This window comes from Physeter macrocephalus, chromosome 12, assembly GCF_002837175.3.
Source record: "Physeter macrocephalus isolate SW-GA chromosome 12, ASM283717v5, whole genome shotgun sequence".
NCBI classification, from domain to species: Eukaryota; Metazoa; Chordata; class Mammalia; order Artiodactyla; family Physeteridae; genus Physeter; species Physeter macrocephalus.
Genome location: NC_041225.1, coordinates 21,210,592 through 21,228,931, shown reverse-complemented (window position 1 = coordinate 21,228,931; position 18,340 = coordinate 21,210,592). Strand labels below are relative to the sequence as shown.

Sequence of the window (18,340 nt, the reverse complement as noted above, 5' to 3'; positions counted from 1 at the left end):
AGCGGAGGAGGGGAGGGGGAGGAAGGGGAGGGGAGGAGGAGGAGGAGAATGAGAAGGAGGAGAAGGAGGAGGAGAAGAAACAAGGAAGAGACCATAGTTATAAATGTGGTAAATATGAATCCAACTATATCACTAATCGCTTTATACGTGAATGGTCTAAATACACCAATTAAAAACAGAGATTGTCAGAGTGAATTAAAAAATAACACTGAATGAAATGTTATCTGCAGGAAAATGATTTTATATAGAGATTTTCACATTTAGACTTTGTAGAGTGACTTTTTATAGACTAGATTGAAGGTAAGGAATGGAGAAAATATACTGTACTAACAAAAATCAAAGAAAGTTGGAGTAGTTTTATTAATTTCAGATGAAGTTGACTTCAGAGAAAGAAAGATTATTAGGAATAAAAAGGGATACTACATAATGAAAACGTGATCAAAAGTCCAAGATGACATAACAATTGTAATGCGTTATGCCTAACAACAGAGCATCAAAATACATCAGTCAGAATGGCCATCATCAAAAAATCTACAAACGATAAATGCTGGGGAGGGTGTGGAGAAAAGAGAACACTCTCGCACTGTTGGTGGGAATGTAAATTGATACAGCCACTATGGAGAACAGTAGGGAGGTTCCTTAAGAAACTAAAAATAGAATTACCCTTTGACCCATCAATCCCACTACTGGGCATATATCCTGAGAAAACCATAATTCAAAAAGAGTCATGGGGCTTCCCTGGTGGCACGGTGGTTGAGAGTCTGCCTGCCGATGCAGGGGATACGGGTTCGTGCCCCGGTCCGGGAGGATCCCATATGCCGCGGAGCGGTTAGGCCCGTGAGCCATGGCCGCTGAACCTGCGTGTCTGGAGCCTGTGCTCCACAACGGGAGAGGCCACAACAGTGAGAGGCCCACGTACTGCAAAAAAAAAAAAAGAGTCATGTACCACAATGTTCATTGCAGCTCTATTTACAATAGCCAGGACATGGAAGCAATCTAAGTGTCCATCAACAGATGAATGGATAAAGAAGATGTGGTATATATATATATATCTAAAAAAAAAAAGGTTCTGATGAACCTAGGGGCAGGACAGGAATAAAGATGCAGACATAGAGAATGGACTTGAGGACATGGGGAGGGGGAAGGGTAAGCTGGCATGAAGTGAGGGCGTGATATGGACATATATACACTACCAAATGTAAAATAGATAGCTAGTGGGAAGCAGCCGCATAGCACAGGGAGATCAACTCGGTGCTTTGTGACCACCTAGAGGGGTGGGATAGGGAGAGTGGGAGGGAGACGCAAGAGGGAGGAGATATGAGGATATATGTAAATGTATAGCTGATTCACTTTGTTATAAAGCAGAAACTCACACACCATTATAAAGCAATTACAGTCCAATAAAGATGCTTAAAAAAATACATCAGGCAAAACTGATAGGGTTGCACAGAGAAATAGACAAATTCACTATTAGAGTTGGAGACTTTAATACCTCTCTATCAGTAATTGACAGGTCCAGCAGGCAGAAAATCAGTAAGGATGTAGTTGAACTGAACAGCATCATTAATCAAAAGTACTTAATCAACATATGTAGGATACTTCAATGACAGTAGAATAAACATTTTTCTCAAGCTCACATGGATATTCAGCAGGATATACTACATTCTGTCTATAAAACAAACCTTAAAATGTTCGAAAAAATAGAAATCATGCAACACATGTTCTCATACCACAATGCATTAAAATAGAAATCAATAACAGAAAGATAACTAGAAAATACCAAAATATTTGAAGATTACAAAGCATATTTATAAATGACATGTGAGTCAAAGAAGAATTCTCAAGAGAAGTTTTAAAATACTTTGCGCTAAATGAAAACAAAAATACAAGTTATCAAATTTGTGAGATGCAATCAAAGCAGTACTTAGAGGGAGATTTATAGGATCAAATGTATACATTAGAAAAGAAGAAATCTAATATCAATAAGCTAAGCTTCTACCTTAGGAAACTAGAAAAAGAAGCAGATTAAATCTAAACTAAGCAGAAGAAAAGAAATAATAAAAAATTAGCACAGGAATCAATGAAATGAAAACAGGGAATCAACAGAGAAAATCAATGAAGCCAAGGGCCTATCCTTCTTCAGCTTGATAAAGAATAGATAAATAAACCTACTTTAACAGTGAGATGTGAATGCTTTTCCTTTGAGATGGGAAACAAGGCGAGGGTGCCCTCTCTTACCACTCCTACTCAACATCATACTGGAAGGCTTAGCTAATGCAATAAAACAAGAAAAGAAAATAACAGGTATACAGATTAGGAAGGAAGAAACAAAACTGTCTTTGTTCACAGGTGACATGCTTGTCTATGTAGAAAATATAGAAAGGTGTCAAGATAAAAGTCTAACATGCAAAACTCAATTGCTTTCCTGTACACCAGCAACAAGCAATTGGAATTTGAAATTAAAACCACATCATTTACAATAGTGTCCAAAAAATGAAAGAAGGTATAAATTTAACAAAATATGTACAAGATCTACATGAGGAAAACTACAAAATTCTGCTGGAAGAAATCAAAGTGATCTAAATAAATGGGGAGATATTCCCTGTTCTTGGATAAGAAGACTCAATATTGTTGAGCTGTCAGTTCTTGCCAAGTTGATGTATAGATTCAACACAATCCCAATTAAAATTGCAGCAAGTTATTTTGTGTATATCGGCCAACCAATTCGAAAGTTTATGAAAAGGCAAAAAACTCAACCAACACAATATTGAAGAAGGACAAAGTCAAATGACTTAACACTATCCAACTTCAAGAATAACCATAAAGCTACAATAACCATGAAAGTGCAGCATTGGTGAAAGAATAGGCAATAGATCAATGAAGCAGAAGAGAGAGCCCAGAAATAGACCCACACAAATACAGTGAGCTGATCTTTGACAAAGGAGCAAAGGCAATTTTCAACAAAGAAAAGTTATTCTTTTTAACAAAGAATGCTGGAACAACTGGACATCCCCATACCAAAAACTCAATCTGGACCCCAACCTTACACCTTCTGGGAGAAATTAATTCTAAATAGTTCATAAGCCTAAATGTGTAGTTTAAAATTATACAATTTCTAGAAAATAATATAAGAGCAAATCTAGGTAACCTTGGATTCAGTGATGACTTTTTAGATACAACACAGAAAGCATAATTCATGAAGTAAATGGATATTTTGAACTTCATTAAAATTTTAAAAGTCTGCACTGTGAAAGCAACTCATAGGGAGTAAAAAGACAAACTACATACTGGGAGAAAATATTTTAAAAACACATATTTGATAAAGGACTCCTAAATATACAAAAAACTCTCAAAACTGAACAATAAGAAAATGAACAACCCAATTTAAAAGTGGGAAAAAGATTTGAACAGACACTTCATCAAAGATATACAGATGGCAAATAAGTACATGAAAAATGCTCAGCATTATATGTCATTAGAGAACTGCAAAGTAAATAACAATGAGATACCATTACATACCTATCATACCTACGATAATGTGGAAATCTAAAGCAAATGCAGTTCTAAATGCTGGCAAGAATGTGGAGCAACAGCTACCTTTGTTCATTGCTCTTGGGAATGCAAAGTGGCACAGTCATTTTGGAAGACAGCTCAGCAATTTCTTACAAAGCTAAATATAGTCTTACTTTACAATCCAGCAATCACACACCTCAATGTTTATCCAAATGAGTTGAAAACGTATGTCCACACACAAATCTGCATACAAATATTTATGGAAGTTTATTCAGTATTTATTCACGATGTTATAAGGCCAAAAACAAAAGGCAACCAAGATGTCCTTGGATAGGTGAAGGGGCAAGCAAACTATGGTCCATCCATACAATGGGATTATCATTCAACAGTAAAAATAAATGAAATATCAAGCCACAAAATGACACGCAGAAATTTTAAAAGCATATTGTTAAGCTAAAGACACCAATCTGCACGGTTCTAACTATATGAATTTCTAGAAAAGGCAAAAATACAGTCACAGTAAAAAGATCAGTGGTTGCTGGGAGTTCAGAGAGTGGGGGAGTGATGACTAGATGGAGCACAGGGGATTTTAGGGCAGTGAAGCTATTCTATGTGGTAGTAATGATAGATGTGTGACATCTGTGGAAACATATACTGTACAACCCAAAGAGTGAACCAAAATGTAAGCTGTGAACTTTAGTTAACAATAATATATCAATATTTATTCATCAATTGTAACAAATGTACCCCTTTAAGACAAGATGTTAATAACAAGGGGAACTGGGCCAAATGCAGAAGGTGTGTATGGGAACTCTTTGTTTTTCCTCTGCTCATTTTTTCTGTAACTCTAAAATTGCTTTAAAATTAAAGTCTATTAATTAAAAAAAATTAAATGTAAAAGTATGAGAAAATATTGAAAATCTTTAGCTACAGAACTTGTGGGTTGTCTTAACATCAAGGATTTCTAGATTTGTGAGGGACAGCACCTGGACTGTCATAGGCAAATATAGAATATCTCCTGTACTCTTGGTGGTGTTGTGCATTGATTCATTTTTCAGGTATAAAAATGGATTCACCTTCCTTATAGTTCATATATATGTCACTAGTTTTTCACACTCTACGTAAATTGATCCTGGAACAACTGTGAGAAGCCTTAAATAATTCTTGTGTCCCCAAGAGAATGAATATGACTCATTTATAAACAGACACTTTTTTGAATATCTAAAATCCCTATCAATTTCATGGCAACTATAAATAACCATTAATTTACAACCCTAAAACTAGTTTCTTCGATTATGCTTCATATAATTATATATATTTTAAATGCAAATATTTGTTTATAAATATTATTCAAAGAACTAATAAGCTCTTTCAAATACCAAAATATCTCACTTTCTCTAATTATGATAATTTTATAGCTGGATAAATAGCATGTCAGACAGTTTGCTCCTCCTTTTTATCCATTGCGGTGCGCTCAAATGAGAAATCTACAAAATAAAGTCCATGGCTGATTTTCCAACTGCTTCTGATTTTGAACATAGAATGCTAAGAAAACGGGTGCTCTTCTATGAAGTTACTATACATACACTTATTTAAAATATAAGATCCATTATTCTACATTGCAAAAGATATTTATGATGGTTTATCGAGCATGTATTTTTTTTTAATTATTATTTTTTTTTGCGGTACGCGGGCCTCTCACTGTTGTGGCCTCTCCCGTTGCGGAGCACAGGCTCCGGACGCGCAGGCTCAGCGGCCATGGCTCACGGGCCCAGCCGCTCCGCGGCATGTGGGATCTTCCCGGACCGGGGCACGAACCCGTGTCCCCTGCATCGGCAGGCGGACTCTCAACCACTGCACCACCAGAGATGCTCGAGCATGTATTATTTTATCTACATTAGTCTTCCATCCTGTTTTATCAAACCGGGTTAACATAAAACAGATTTAAGTCCCGAATTCAATAACTTCAGACCCTCCATGAGAATGAAATAATTTTTAAGTTAAAAATAAATACCTGCAATTGTCAACATTTAATAGAAAATATTCCCAAATGGAACCTTTGAGTGAAGAGCACAGACACTGTCAATTGTCTAGTCCTACAGGGCATGCTGCTTCCTGCCCTCGAGGAGTTTAATTCTAGTGAAAGAGACAGAAGTATAATTAAATAAATTTTGCTCAATTTAAAAATTGATGGCTCATATAGGATCAGATGTTTCTGATGTTTTCCATAGTTACATGATCACAGATAGTTTTATCATAGAAGTTATAGTTATAGTATACAGTATAGTTATAGTTATAGTATTATTGTTATTAGGTACTTTTGCTATATAGATAATTTTGCTCAATTTAAAAATTGATATTCTGCTTTTAGTTACCACCATCTTTTTCTATGGAAACTCTGTTTACATTAAGGCCATCGTACTTTTTTGGTCTCTACGTTCTTTTGTGCTACTCCATGCTTGCCCTGCCTCTATGGTAATATCTTTCAACGTCTGGGCAACCCACACAGTAAGAAAACTTTGCATAGAACCCAAACACAATCCCTCTGTGTCTGTCTGTCTTTCTGTCTCTCTCTGTCTCTCTCTCGCACACAAACTTCTGTGTGATACAAACATTTCCCAAAGCAATACTTAAACATAGCATGTGCAAATGCCATGGTATAGTAATTAAAAGAAATTAGGGTTAACTGAGCTAGAACATGTAAAATACAGTGCCTGAACTGGTGGTTCCCAATAAACTTTTGTTGAATGAAATTGCTGAAGGCTGAGTTTTGGTGCTGTTATTTACAGCATATAGATGGTTAAATATAAATTTTAATATGCAGGCATTATGGGGATCATCATACGTGCTGGAGGACATGTAAGAAGCCCATGCCACAGTATATGGATTAAACCCATGTTTACTGAGCATCTACTATAAAAGACGTGGGAGACACAGAGAGCTGTAAACAAAAGAGACAACAAGCTCTTTCATGGAGCTAACGTTTTAGTGGGCGAAGACAGATCTTGAAGAAGGCAAATAAATAAAATATGAGATGCCAGTGAACATTCCGGGAAAAAGGTGGAGCAGGGAACAGCGAGGGCATGGCCCCTGCCAGGTTAGTTAGGGTGGCCAGCTGGGCAGGTCTCACAGAGAGGCCAACATGTGAGTAAAGGCAATGACGAATGTCAGGGGAAGGTGTGGTCTGGGCAGAGGAAACAGCGCTTGCAAAGGCCCTGAGGCGAGAGGGTGCCTGGTGTGTTGAGGAACACCGAGGTGTCCAGCATGGCTAGGGCAGTAGGAGGGAGGGAAAAAATGCTAGGAGGTAGAGTGTCAACGGGGTGGCAGGTCCTGAAGAGCTGTGGAGGCCATTTTAAGGAGTTTATTGTTATCTCACAGAGAAATTGGAAATCCTTGGAGGATTTTGAGCAGAAGAGTCCCGTGGTCTGAATGTAGGGTTTAAAAGACCCCCGCGCACAGGAAAAACAAATCATCCTGCAACTGTTTCAAGCCATTGTGTGGTCTGACTGAAAACTGCATATGAGGAATGATAGGCAGAATATTAGCCCCCAACAATGCCTGCACCCTGAGACTCAGAAGCTGCGAATATGTCCAGCCACATGCTACTGGGAAATTAAGAATGCTGGTGGAATTAGGTTGTGAATCAGCTGAGCTTGAAGAGGTTATCTGGGATTATCCAGGAAGGCTCAATGTAACTAGAAGGGTTCTAATACGAAAGAAGGCGTTCTCTTTTATTTTCTTCTTCTTCTTTTTTTGGCCGCGCAAGTGACCTGCGAGATCTTAGTTCCCCGGCCAGTGATCAAACCTGTGCCCCCTGCAATGGAAGCACAGAGTCCTAACCACTGGATCACCAGAGAATTCCCAAGGGTTCTAATAAATGCAAGAAGGAGACAGAAGACTCAATCAAAGAGAGAGTTGAAGATGCTACGCTTCAGACTTTGAAGGGAAGGAAGGGGCCATGAGCCAAGGAATGTGGGAAAAGTGGAAAATCCAAGGAAACAGATTCTCCCCTGGGTCCTCCAGATGGAATACAGCTCTGCCCACACCTCAATATGAGCCTAGTGAGATCCATTTCAGATTTCTAGCCTCTAGAGCTGTAACGGAATAAATGCATGCTGGTTTAAACCACTAAGTTTGAGACCCTTTGTTACAGCAGTAATAGGAAGCTAATATATGAGGTATTTCATTGAACTTAGCTTGGGAAAGGGACAACAAGAGGTCTTTTTCACCTGCAAAGTCCTGGATGGGTTTCCAAACTCGCCATAGGTTCCAGTGTCTCATTACAAGGTATGGAGTATTTCCTGGGCTCCCACATCTCTGCCCCAGTTTCCTGCTGCTTTTCTCCAGTTACTAGTTTCATTAGGTAGTTTTAGTTACCTTTGCAAGTCTCGTTCAATACTGACCAATGAGGTCTCATGAACACTTTCTTCTCACGATTGTATTTTTGTGAAATATATATGTTTGTGTGTGTGTGTGTGTGTGTGTGCATGCCTGTGTGTGTGCATGCCTGTGTGAGTGTGTGCCTGGGCACAGGTGTATGTGTGTGCCTGCCTGCATAAACTCAAAGGGAAAAAAAAAAACCTGGACAATATATGCTGCAAATGAGTAAGAGCTGGAAGAATGAAAGCAAACTTTCCTTTCCGACTTTAGGTGTTTTTTATGAAAAGCGGGAGATCTGTGAATAATTTACACACAGGTATTTACATTTAAAAAGAAATACAAACTGAGTACTAAATACAGATTCTAATTTTATAATCTTATTAATGTTTCAATATGTATCACAGATATTTGCAGCCCTGCTACCAACCGGAAATGCTGGTATTTTCTGTGTGGCTTATGCGTGGCCAGACATCAGGCTTCAGGTGGGTTGTTTTGACTATGGGAAGTTAGGGTAAGATATTTTCCCTCTTGCTTCATAAATAAACAAAAATGATGATAAATAGTAGTTCCATAGACTCCAAAATCGTACCTTCTTTTTAGGCAAAGCAAACATTGGCAATTTCATATGGTGCGAACTAATACATTGTTGCAGAAATCTCAGAAATCCACGTGTGATATTTTATGAAGGCGTGTGTGTGTGCGTGTGTGTGTGTGCGCGTGCGTGTGTGTGTGTGCGTGTGTGCGCGCCTGTGTATACTGGGGGGTGGTCTACCCACACTGACAGTCCTGTTACATCAGGAAAGGCACTGACAGCTGGGTTCTTTGGTGATAGATCAATGAAGAGGTCTATAAATATGAGTGTAATTTAGGCAGCTGGAATCAGCATAAGCAAAATGAAAAGAAAAAATAAAAAAATACCCAGCCACTGAAATGGGCTTATCTATTTATTCAGTCGTTGATAAAGCCTGGCAAGTTAATTAAGTCACTTTCATTAAGGTTGCAATGCCATGTGATACTTCAGTGATAATACACTTAACTGCTGTGGACATTATTTATTAAAATAAGCACTACACAAAAAAAATATAAAGGAAAAGTTAATACTTAAAAATCATTTAAACCAAGTGACCTAAATTAAGTAAAATGAATTAGTAAAATTTTGTCTATAAGACTATTTTTAGCACATTGAACTGCCCTCAAATGATGCCAGAAGATCAGGACCGGTTTGACACATTCAAAATGGGACTGAGAGTAAATATTTTATAATATAATACAAAGGTATCAATATTTAAAAGCCTTCATACTTTACACAATTCTTAATGCAATTTATGTTTCTAAAATGAGGATATCAGGTTGATACATCTCTTTTCAGGTATTTTAGCAGATTAAGGGTATATGTTTATTATCTGAAACCCATCTTAACTAATTTCATTCTCAGGGTCAAAAACTTTCTGAAAATAACTGCTCTGGGATGTTCATTATTAATAGTGTTCCTCTCTCGTTAATAGTTTATGGTGAGCTTCTCAGAATATTATGAGACTGTAAAAATTCTATCCCAATAAATGTGTCTATAGTAATAAATGGAATATAAGTTATAGTCTATGAGTTTCACACTGATTTATGCTTGTCGTAACAGGTAGCTGTTCATGGTCCATACAACCCAGCAGACTGCAGCATATGGTTTACTATCTGTGGATGCTTAAGATCCAAAAATAATCCCAGGATGGAGAAAATAAGTATAAAATGATATCAGAAATTATTATTCCATTTCTAAACCAAACCTGAGTAGGAAACCTCCTCTCAATGAACAATTGATTTCCCCAGAATTCTCTTTTACTTGAGATAGGAACCTAGAGCCAAAAGAATGTGCTTCTGGAAGTGATTAAGGGTTAAAGTTGAGAGCCACGCAACAGAGATTTGGGGTACGCAGACGCTTGGTGCATTTGCCTCCTTCATAAAATCCTGCATCCTATCTTTCCATTGCAGCTCTGTTATACACATTGTTGATAAAGCTTAGCACAGTAACAGTGAGGGAAATTTCTAACTTTTAATTATGAAAACTGCAATGTTCTAATCATATGCAATCTGAAAATTCTGGCTTTAACAATTTAAGTCCAAATATCAAGATAAAAACTGAAAGAAAAATAGCAGTTTATCATCACCATTCTCTTAAATGTACTGATGGTCAGTATTTCCATATTGAAGATAAACTATCAAGATGATGTATTATTTTCACCCAAGCTTTTGGCTGTATTTGCTCAGCCTTTGTCAGCTACTTTGACACCATAGATTTTCTTTTGTGTGTGTGTATATATATATATATATATCTTTATTGGAGTATAATTGCTTTACAATGTTGTGTTAGTTTCTGCTGTACAACAAAGTGAATCAGCCACACATATACGTACATCCCCATATCTCCTCCCTCTTGTGTCTCCCTCCCACCCTCCCTATCCCACCCCTCTAGGTGGTCACAGAGCACCGAGCTGATCTCCCTGTGCTATGCGGCTGCTTCCCACTAGCTATCTATTTTACATTTGGTAGTGTATATATGTCAATGCTACTCTCTCACTTTGTCCCCACTTCCCCTTCCCGCCCTGCGTCCTCAAGTCCATTCTCTACGTCTGCGTCTTTATTCTTGCCCTACCACTAGGTTCATCAGTACCATTTTTTTAGATTCCATATATGTGCGTTAGCATATGACACCATAGATATTCCCCCTCTCAAACAGAAATGTGAATCAAAAATAACAGAAGTATTTGGATTTCTTTGACGTTAATCTTTGACTATTTCCAAATAAAGGTTTTTAATTTCTAACCCTATGAGAATAGAAATATTTGTCTTTTGTAAATTTTTGGCATGACTTTAGATCTAAAAATTATGAAATTAACAAGTGTAAATTACAGAACATATTTAAGTAAGGATGTATATTGTGAGATGAAGAATATAAAATATTCAAAATAGCTTCATATGGTTTATTTTCTTCAATACAAACAACTATACCTACAGTTGATAGCAAGTAGATCACCTCACCCACAGAAGAGAAATGAGAAAATATAAGCCCTATTCAACACAACATAATTTCACAGTAGGTCAGCACAAATTTATAAAGCACAGGTGTTTCTATAACTGAAGTCCATTGGAAAAGCGCACAGTATTCCACTCTCAACAATGCTCACACACACTTCCATCTGGAACTTTGCTGATCTCATAATAATATGCAACTTATTGAAATGTAAATAATAATACATGTAAACTCCACAATTAATTATCTTGAAAAATGCTTTGCCTTCCTGCATAAAGATTTTTGGGATCCCTAATATACTTCAGAAAGTACGATTTGAATTATCTACATACAAATATTTTAATAAAATTTTTATTGGCAAACAATGTCAAATTTCAAGACTAAAATGTATCATTTAAATAGTGTGATATATTTCTAGGAAACAAAAAAAAGTGCAAGATAATTTTAAATCTTACAATCAAAATCTTATATTTTTTAAGCTAGAGGAGTAATCCTTCCTATGTAGGCTATGCTTATGCATTTCTGTAATTGTTTCCAAGACTTTTTTTGTAATGTAATGTTATTCATTGACGATTTTTTACCAAAACTATACCTACTCTTCACAAAAAGATGGAATTGGCTGTTTGCTTTCCTGGAGCATCAACTTATTAGGTTTTAAAGGGTGTCAGTACTACTTTTTAGAAAGCTGTTTCTCACAAATCAAAGATGAGATGGTTAATTGTTAAATTAGATAAGAATCATGATATTTGAGAAAGAAAACATACATTACAAAATTATCAGAAAGTACAAAGAAGTTCCAAGTTTAGAAAACAAAATGTTTTGTTTGAGTTAGCCCACTTACGCACTGTTGCAATAGGAAACAGGGGCAATTGGTCTAATCAACCAGTAGATTTATTTGATATACACAACTTAACGAAAAGAAGGTTTGATGTGCTTTACTTGGTTTTCATTGGTAATGATGGGCTGGTTTGAATTCTTCCCTGTGCGTGTCCATCACTACCTCCGTCCTCAGCCCCAGCTTTTGGCTAGTTCTGCTCTTGGACCTTTCTTGACCAATAGACTCCCCACATCTTTGCTCATCTTCATTCTCTGAGACTATTTCATCTCCTCTCCTTTGTCAGTAGGCTATGACCCATCAAGTAAATTGGAAATTTTGAGTAACCTATAAATTATGCCTTACAAATACTACAAGATAAGTATTCTAACTTTAGAGATAACGTATTTTGCATACTGTCCAAACATAAACATTAAAAATTAGGTTCTTTAGACAAAAGGAGTAAGAAACAAGCATCCACATTGGGGGATTTAGGGAGTTGAGTTAGTGGCACACGTGTGCCCACGTAGCCCTCTTTACCCCCATAAGCAGGCAGCCTGGCTGATTCAGAGACCAGAACGGCCTCCACCCTGAATCTTACTCTACCTTCCCTGGATGACAGGCTTGAGCGCTACGTCCGAACAAAGGCAATCCTTCCAAGGAAATATGACCCATCTCTGGTGTCAGCCCCAGACCACGCTTGTTCCTGAGGTTAAATCACTTCCACCCATTTACTTCCTCCTGACTCTGGCCCTTCCTCTCTCTTCCCATCTGAACATTTCCTTCCTCTTATGGTCCCTCCTCAAGCCAGCACATCTGATAAATATCCACGTCATGACTGAGCTCGCCTTATTAGTGAACATGTTCAAATGTTTCAGCCAATACATATTTTCTCCCAAAACAAATAACTTAAGTTGCCAGAAAATAAATGCTGTGTTTTACCAAGTTAAGGAACATATACTGTCTGCGTAAATCACAGTTCCTTGAAATAGCAGCCATTTTTCCCCAACACACATATAGATGACAAAAACGTGTTTCCCAAGCAGTAAATAATAGCATTAAAGGCAGTGAACCAGTAGTAAAATAGCACCTGTTTGGTATCCCTTAACCACCAAACACAACCATAGAACGAAAATTAAATGGAACTATATTAAAGTACCAATGCCTCTTCTGGAGCTAGAGTAAATTTTCAATCCACATATGACTCTTATACACCATCAGAAGAGGATTGGAGGGCTTCCCACACTGACAGTGAAACATAGCAGGACCCTGTGGGGCTCCTGGGCATGAAAGCCTTTCCGTGTCCCCCGTTTCTTGATTACAGGCAATACTTCATTCAGCCTCCAGGACCTTCCCTGAGTTCCAACAGACAGGTTCAAACAGATGCTAATCAGGGAAGGGAGGGGATGCAGAGACCAGGGAGGAGCTGTCAGGAAACAATAGTGCAGCCTTGGAGCAGGGTCCTGGTTCCCCTCAAGGGATGCACACAACAGTATCTTTGAGCTGTTTTGCAGATACTGAAACCCCCTCCAGGTGGGAGAAGTTAACTGTCTTCTGCCCACAAGCATGGAGACCGAAGACCTGTTGGAACCAGAAGGTTGACGATGCCGACTCCCAATGACCTCACCACCAACCAATCGGAAGAACGTCCACAAGCTGACCACGCCCTCTTTGAACCATCGCTATAAAACTCCTCACGACCCCCTGCAGGTGGGGACACACAGTTTGGAGGGCAATTAGCCCACTGTAGCCCCCTTTGCCTGGCAAAGCAATAAAACTATTCTTTTCTACTTCACCCAAAACTCTGTCTCCGAGATTTAATTCGGTGTCAGGGTCCAGAGGCCGGATTTGGCATCAACGGGACACATTGTGGAAGCAAAGAGACGATGCAGAAACAAATTAAAACCCAGAGGCCTTTGGACCACCCCACACCGCACCTTAAACTCACAGCACACGGCGGAGGTGCTCAGAAGGCAACCATGTGGGAGGAGCACAGAGGAAGGGGGGTTTCCATAGTGATACTTTTTACTAATTTATTGAATAACTTAACATTTGCTTGTTTTCCCCAGTTTTATTTTGCAAGCACTTTGAAATATCTCCCCTTTCAAACTTTTGAATTAACTTTAACTGAACCAGCATTATCTGTATCAATGTGGAAACTGAACATCAGTCCAGGCAGAGTGACATTTCTAAAATGGTGGTTGGAATTCCATGAAAAATTTGACTTGAAAAATCCCCGTCTCATAATTTGCTAATATCTCTCATAAAATAGGAAAAGATAACATGAGGTGTCTATGCCTAACAAAGATATCGTTATAAACAATATCATTAATTTAAATGTATTTGACAGTTTGAAAAATTAAAAAAAACAAATAATAAACTTGGTTCCTTATGAACAGTTTTATACCATTCAGAGGAACCAGATTTAGTATATAAAAAATAGACTTTTACATTGTCAATATGGTCTTAATCATTCTGATTATTACGTCTTCTTGGACATATTTAAATGCAAAAGACTGTATCTATAAACTCTGTGTCTATACTATGATAAGACTCAATAAAAAGGTAAAGATTCTATTAAGCAACCTTTTTGCTTCCTTCTAATAAATCATGGCAACAATGCTTTTAAAGTGTATATTTTAAATTTTACATTATTAAATTTTCATTTTTCTAACTGCTCTAAGTAAATCCTGGTCTACATAAAACTATTATAAAATGTTAGAGAACATTTTATTTAATAGTTTCTTTTGTTACCCCTACAGAATCACAACTCTACTGCAAATGCCAGAGGCTAAGGCACTCCTTGTGATATGAGTGTACTAACTTTATTCTTGTATATGATAAGGATATGCTGACAGATCTAACATGGATTTCTGAGTTCAGTCACTCTCCTGCCTAAATGGAAAATCAGATTTCTGAACACATTTGTTTGAGTATACAAGTGACTCACCCATGCCAAATCTCAGGGGTAGGCTTAGATTCGCGGATATTTTCTGTATGTACCTGTGCTTAAGACTACCATTGCTTTAGGAAGTTGGTGTCAAGTTACCATCCTTCACATGGAATAAAAAATTCCTGTCTGCAGTTTTGTACGTGTGAGAAATGCGGTGTTCTTATTTTTACCTTGCTTCAAACATCGATCCCTTGTGTGAGTTACCTGTATGGTAGAAAGCACTATGGTCTGAAATGAAGTTCTAGAGTCTCCCAGATTAAAACCAAGGTGTGCACTCTTTCAGAAGACTGTGTCCTCGGCAAAGAAGTATGCTTTAGCCATGAAGACCTTCCATAGCCAGGTGAAGGGATAAGGAATGAATGAGTTCTTCCTGTTATTTCCTCAATCGGTATCTCCTTGAACAAACTAGTGAAGCCACCTGGAAAGGAGATGAAATAAAATGTTGGGTGGAGGGATAAATTAGGAATTTGGGAGAGCAGATACATACTACTATATATAAAAATAAATGACACAGTCCTACTGTACAGAACAGGGAATGATATTCAATAGCTTGTAGTAAACTATAATGGAGAAGACTATAAAAAAGAATACATACATATATATATATATATATATATATATATATATACACACACACATATATATCTGAATCACCAGGAACTAACACAACATTGTAAATCAACTAAAGAAATGAAAATGAGTTATTTGTAGTGAGGTGGATGGACCTAGAGTCTGTCATACAGAGTGAAGTAAGTCAGAAAGAGAAAAATAAATACCGTATGCTAACACACATATATGGAATCTAAAAAAAAAAAAAAATGGTTCTCATGAACCTAAGGGCAGGACAGGAATAAAGATGCAGATGTAGACAGTGGACTTGAGGACACGGGGAGGGGGAAGGGTAAGCTGGGACAAAGTGAGAGAGTGGCATGGACATATATATACTACCAAATGTAAAATAGATAGCTAGTGGGAAGCAGCTGCATAGCACAGGGAGATCAGCTCGGTGCTCTGTGACCACCTAGAGGGGTGGGATAGGGAGAGTGGGAGGGAGACACAAGAGGGAGGAGATATGGGGATGTATGTATATGTGTAGCTGATTCACTTTGTTATACAACAGAAACTAACCAATATTGTAAAGCAAAGATACTCCAATAGAGATGTTAAAAAAAATTAAATAAATAAAACTAAAACAATGTTAACCTCACTTGACAACTCAGCACATTAGCTGAGACAATTTAGATTTTAAGTAATTATTGAGCGTTTGTTCCATCTGGCATTCTTGTCTGCTGCGGGAAATCAATGGACAGAGGACATTGTAGAGGAAATGGTGGCGGAAGGGCTGCTAGTGCCTTTGATGGCAAATGCTCACTCAGGTGTGAGTTCACTTTCCTGGGGGTTTCACACTATGACTGTATTTCAATGAGACATTTTCCCTCCAGCCTTACTCTCAGGTTAACAGTAGAAGGGACAAATCTCCCGTCATATTACTGGATGTGTTGACATGTGTTTTAGAGACTTTTCAACAAGACTGCTCAATAAAAATGGAACTCACGCCAAGCTTATGAGGATGCAATCAAGCTGCATCAAGCCTTCTCAATAAATTAAGCATAAAAACTTCAAGACACTTGCTACAGAAATCAGAAATCACTATGCTCTTTTAACAATTGGAAAGGACTTAGGTTCCCTTAAGAAAACTCATTTTGGAAGTCCTAAAGAAATTAGGATCCTTTAGAGCGAGTCTTGTTTTAACGAATTTGAATACTGTGTTTTTGTCTTTTAAACACTAAGGCTTTACTAACATGAGCGAGATTGTACCCCTGTGATCTGAAGATCTCATGGTATCCATTAGAATGCCTTAGTACTGTTCTTTTTCTTTACTTCCCACTCAGAGGCGTGGAGATTGCTTTAACATCTACACAGAAGAGTTTATACAATTCTAATACCTGCTTATTTAAGAAAGGAATAAAATTTAATTATTTTTAGTTTCAGAAGAAAAATTTCTATTGTAGTCTCCTTTTAATGTCTATCTTCTTCTTTGTAACATATTCGTGCTAATCTGAGAATAATTGGGAATTTGTACTATATTTTAGGTTAATTGATTGAAGCATACACCTTACTTTGAAAAATTTGGGATTGCATATTCTAAAGATTCAAAGGTCAGAGTCTAGTATCAATTTAGTTCATAAAACAGACTTCTCACAAACAATGAAGTTAGATATCTCCTTGAAAAATGAACTCAGGATATCACTTATTTGTTCAGTCATAGGGTAAAGGCCTTTCAAATCGAAATCCTTCCATCTCTGTGGGGAAATGCCCTACAGGTTTAAATATGAAATATCACTACTCTTTCGGTTCTATTAATAATATGTGGACAGATTTGGGTACATTTAAGTCTAATTAGGAGGAACATGAAAATAACTAAATGGGCAAAATACCTGTACTACATAGTTTCGTCCTCAGACGTGTGTGTGTTTGGGGAGGAGACAGAGACAGAAATACAGAGAGAGAGCTAGTGAAACAGCAAGAGAGACAGAGAGTAAGAATTTCCATACTGCAGAAAATTAAGCAGTACAAAAAAATATAGGTGGGTATATTTCCCAGCAAGGGAAAGGACCTTTTTTTTAAGAACTCCAGGTCCAGAGATACTGTACCTGGGAGCACGATTATTCATGTTCTCTAAGCCTGGGCTTTTTCTCTAAATGCAGAAGCTAAAAGATGGGCCTATGATAAGTAATATTTAAGCCTGATTTTATTTTATTGTTGCACACAAGATTCTGTGAATTCCTTAATTCATTGTCCAATATAATTACAGCTTGATTTCTCAGAGGGAAAATATATTACCCTATCTTCTCAGGTTACTTTTGGATTATTATCTTCTCTGGCTACTGCAGTGCTGGATTACAGCCCAGTTATTCCTAGCATTTTAGTCCCCTCCGTATAGGATACTGAATACTGCAGTAGATTTGCTCCTCCAGCATTCGTATTGATCATGGAGACTGGCATATGGGATGTGCTACTTCAGCCCGGATGTTGTGAACACATTCACAACGCGTATTCACAGTAACGCACTTTTGTGATTCGTGTATTAAAGTTGCCAGGAAGGGTTCGCATTTCAAACTCCTTGGGTTTACAGCCCTATGAGGATTGCAGAAAAATAAAACACTCTGCAGCCAATGATTTTCTGAAACATTTTGATATATAATTATCATCATCAAAAATGTATTTTCAACCCTGTGTGTTCTTTATTGTATGCTGCTTAGAATTTTTTTTTTTTTTTTTTTTTTTTTTTTTGGACAAATCCTCCCTGCTTCCCTAGGAACACTGGTTAATGGCGAGGTGGGTGCTGACAAAGGAATTGGTACAGGGGTTCCTGTCTTGGAGAGGAAATCGAATCTAAGCAAAGAGCTACAAATGCAGAGAAAAAATCGTGTCATTCCTCTGTCTCTACTCTCTCTTGTTAATCTCTGTGACTCTCTTTTCTACCTCCCTGCCTCTGATTCCAGATCTATCTCTCCTCTTACTACACCTCCCTATGTAAACTCAGACACACACTTCCAGGACATTGGAAACAGCTCTCTGTGAAGTGTGCGCCCTTTCTATGTGTCCAGAAAACGGTCTCAATAACACGGGGTTCTAAGTGTTCTGTCTGCTGTCC

The 18,340-nt window shown here is 37.7% G+C and overlaps 1 long non-coding RNA gene across 2 annotated transcripts in view; it reads right to left on the bottom strand.

Annotated features, from left to right (window-relative positions):
- LOC114487408 (uncharacterized) overlaps positions 1-15,111 on the bottom strand; it is a 129,161-nt gene extending 114,050 nt beyond the window's left edge. For both annotated transcript variants that reach the window (XR_008618850.1, XR_003682476.1), the window contains exon 1: positions 14,887-15,111. This is a non-coding gene — a long non-coding RNA (uncharacterized lncRNA). The remainder of the gene's footprint in view (positions 1-14,886) is intronic.
- Between the last annotated feature and the right edge of the window lie 3,229 nt (positions 15,112-18,340).